Raw genomic sequence first — 4,471 nt, forward strand, 5'->3', positions numbered from 1 at the left:
CAGGAGGATCGCTGGGAGTTCGAGACCAGCCTGGGCTACATAGTGAGTTCCAGGTCAGACTCAACTACATTGTGAGATCCTGTCTTAAAAAAAACAAAAAAAAAAAAAAAAAAAAGTGAAAAATAGGAGAAATGAAGGCTCCAAGACATATGGAAAATATTGCTAGACTTTTTAATAGGCATAGGGTAGAGAGACAACTGCAAATATATTTGTAAAAAAGGGCAAATAAGAGAAAAAGCAATAATTAAACCTAAGAAAAATGAAGGGCTGTATAAACCAAAAGACATGATCATAGTACACATCTTGGCCTATCAGTAAACAACATTTGCATATAGACAATTAGCCAAAAAATTGTTATTTAACTAGGCATCAGAAGTGACAGTCAAATTTGTATTTTTCACAGCAGGAATTTTAATACTTAATTTTTTAAAAACCAGAAATAATGATACAAACACTTCTTTAGAAATATAAAGGTTGGCCGGGTATTTAGCTCAGTGGTTTGGTGGCCTGCCTCGCAAGCGCAAGGACCCGAATTCGATCCCTGGTAGCAAAAAAAACAACAAAAAAAGAAATACAAAGGTAAGCCAGGTGTGGTGGCTCAGCACTCAGAAGGCTGAGGCAGGAGGATCACTGTGAGCTCAAGACCAGCCTGGGTTACATAGTGAGTTCCAGGTCAGCCTCAAATACATAGTGAGACCCTGTCTCAAAAAATCAAAACAAATATAGATAGATAGATAGATAGATAGATAGATATAGATAGATAGATAGATAGATAGATAGATAGATAGATAGATATAGATATACACACACATACATATATATCTATATATAGATACATATATATATATAGAGAGAGAGAGAGAGAGAGATAAAGGTAAATGTCATTTTGTTGTTGTTGTCGATGATGATGATTTTTGGTACTGGGAATTGAACTCAGGACCTTCAGCTTGCCAGGCAGGCATGGCACTGCTGAGCTAAATCCCCAGCTAATGGTAAATGTCAGAGCTGAGGATACTGCCTCTGAAGAATAGGCCAGGAAACTGGGATTTTTTTTATAGTTAGCTATATATGTATATTTTTATTGTTAGATATATATATATATTTCAAAAGCACTAATATTAAAATTTGGCAGAAAATTTGGGGAGAGTCTCCACACCATCCTGAAGCCTTATCTACAGCCTCTCCTCTTTCCTGGGGCAAGGAAAGCAGGGGAAACTGATGTAGAATCAGTAGATAAGGGTCAAGGGTTCTTAAATCATACACACACACACACACACACACACACACGTATGTGCACATATGCACACACTCCTTTGCTTCCAATTTTCTGTTACTTTAAGATCATCTATGAAAGAAACATTAGTGTCAGATTATATAATTAAGGTAATTTTTCACTCCAAACAGTTGTACTGTGGAATGTGCCTCTACTTCATGTGGTGATATACAAAATTTGTGGTTGTGATTGAACCAGGTTCATGTTTGCTCATCACATGACAAACCAATCACTCAGATGACCTATATGGGGGAAAAACATGTTTTCATGATGCAGCAAAACATGGACATAGATGAGTAAGTCTCTGAGGATAGGATTTGGGCAACTGATGGAATAAAGAAGCAGAGTGGCCTAAGGCACAGGGAGAGGTGACTGCAGGAACCAGTGGTCTGCTCTTGTGAAATCAAACTTCATGGCTCTCCACAGGATGCATGTCCTGAAACTGGCAGGTTTAGGTGTCTTCTGAAAGAAGAGGGCTCAGAGCCCCTCCAATGTCACCCATGGCACACTAGCAAACCCAAGGGAAGGGATCCAAGGCTTCAACTGATCTGAGCTAGGCAAAGTTTGCCTCCAAGTTCCTGAAAAGCAAAATAGGCAACCATTACTGCTTTGCGTTTGTTTATTCCTTTATTTGTGAAGACAGGGTTTCTCTATATAGCCCAGGCTGGCCCGGAAGAGTCCCTGGCTAGCAGAAGTCCTTGCTTTAGTGATAATACAAATTAAAACTAAAACAACAGTATGAATTTATAAGTGAAAGTTTTAATTGCAAGAGAAAATGGTAAGGGACATTAGCCGGAGGAACTGACAAAGATCAAGCTGGCTCCTTAACAAAGGAAAGTAAAAGAAAGTAAGGAAAATACTCCAGCTTGAGCAGCTGGAGGGGACACACTCTGATGAAGGTGATCAGACTGACCCATACACACACACAAAAAAAAAAACCAGAGACCAGTTTTATGGGGTGCTGTGGTGGGCTAGGGTCTGGTAAATCATGATCTCAGTCTTAGTTTTGTAGTTCCAGAAGAATCCTCAGGACATGAGAGGCAATTCTGTTCCCATGAGATAAGCATTTTGGCTAGGGGCAGTCAAGTGAGGCGCTAATGAATCCAAGATGACTGAAGGTTAAGGAAATGAGACTTTTGAGCACAGGCTAAATGTACCTGAAAATTTCTTATCCTCATGTCCTGTTTGTTTGTTTGTTTGTTTTTAAGACAATTTATTTGATGACAGGGAAGGAGGAAATGAGAGATGACAAACAGCTACTCTGGACAAGAAGGGAGAATTCATGTGAATTGCTCCCAGAGCCCCGCAGTCTTGAAGGGTGATGAGATAAGCTAGATAAATTCAGAACTAATAAAACTTGTTTGGCTAAATTTTAGACATTCCCTAAATGACTAACTTGCTCAAATGCAGAGCTAAGAAGGATGTGACCCAGAGTTTTATAAAATGAAGGTCAAGCTTTGCTCAACGTTTAGTTTCCTATTGGGCATCTGTAGGCCCAAGTGAATAGTCGTGATCTTTAGAAGGAAAAGAAAGAGAAACTTTTAAGTTCCAAAGTGCCTCAAGAAAACACAAATCATGCTTTTAATGAGTAACAGATTAAGGGCCCAAGAGTTGGTTTGTCATCTGTCCATGTGGTGTTCTCTGTACCAGAACTCTTAATCCTCCTGCCTTAGCTTCCCAACTGCTGTGATTGCAGGCTTGTGCCACCATGACTGGGACCATTACTATCCTGACTCATACATCAGGGGTGTCACAGATAGCAAAGCTAGTATGGTTCTGATAAAATACTTCTTAGCTATACAACTCTAAAACTGGTGATTTTTAAAGTCACCCCAAAGCATACAAGTAAAGGCCAGTGAGGCAGTTTAGCTTTGATGGGTATAGTCAGATTTCCCTAGGTCTGGTGTCATGGGTTAGTGTCTAGATTAATTTACCATTGTTAGATATTAAAGAAGGTATACCTTATCATGCACTTAAGGAAATCTGTCTTTCTTTACATTGAGAGTGGCTCCGTTGGGAAGTATCAAGAAATAAAGACAGTTGTGGTGGTGCAAGCCTATAATCCCAGGCCTAGACAAGACTGAGATAGGATTGCCACAAATTCCAGGCCAGCCTGGGTTACATAGTTCAAGGCCTACCTAGACTGCATAGTGAGACCCTGTTTCAAAGAGAAGAAAAAGAGGTGGCGCACACCTGTAATCCCAGCACTCAGGAGGCTGAGGCAGGAGGATCACTGTGAGTTCGAGACCAGCCTGGGCTACACAGTGAGTTTCAGGTCAGTCACAACTACATAGTGAGACCCTGTCTCAAAAAAACAAACAAAACAAAGAAATAAAAAATAAAAAGGAAGTTGCAACTCTAAAAAAATACCAGTTTTAAAGGAATATCTATCTGGGTATTAGTGACAGAATTGCATGCCCCCCGCAGAAACTAAGCAAAAAATAAATTATTTAATTGCATGTGGAAGGGACACAAGTTATACTCTCTCTCTAGAAGGCAGAAATTGAAAACAAGGCGCAAATTTAGTTGCAGATCTAGAACAAGAGTTCAGATTCCGCTGGCAGTTAAGTAGGTGGGAATGTCCCTTAGCAGAAGTACTGGAAGGTGAGTATCATGTTTGGGAGAACGGGAGGCAGCTCCCCGGGCACAGAAATGGAGATGTAATAGGAATCCAGGTAGGCGCTTTTAGGTTGCCTACTAAACTAGGTGACCTCTCATTCCTTTCCTTCATTCCCCTTTAACAATACATAATTATATAACTGAGAATTTGTTTCATCAGACTATAAACCCTGGGAGGGCAGGTCCTTAACCACTGTATCCCTAGCACAGAGCAAAAACTCAGAGCCATGAGTTTGGAATGAGGAAGAGGCATCCACAAACAAGCTAGAAGCAAAGAATACCGCTGGGAGATGATTAGGATGAGCTCTGGTGGAGTCTGTGAAATGACAAGACAGGAAGGGCGGAGCTGGGCCGGTGGGACAGCCGGAGGGAATAGCTGGACGGTGGAGAAACCTAGGAAAAGACAGCTCGCAGGAAGAATCACTCCAGGGGTTTGGATGTGAGAGGCGGGGCGGATGCACCACGCATGAGCAAATTCGGCCTCCGTTCCCCCAGGCGCCTGCGTGCGCGTGCACGTGGGGTCGGAGCGGAAATGGAGCCGCGGGGCCTCGCGTCCGGGCGGCGAGCGGAAGTGGGTGT

The sequence above is a fragment of the Fukomys damarensis genome, unplaced genomic scaffold, assembly GCF_012274545.1.
Source record: "Fukomys damarensis isolate Sample0158 unplaced genomic scaffold, DMR_v1.0_HiC HiC_scaffold_16, whole genome shotgun sequence".
Lineage (NCBI taxonomy): Eukaryota > Metazoa > Chordata > Mammalia > Rodentia > Bathyergidae > Fukomys > Fukomys damarensis.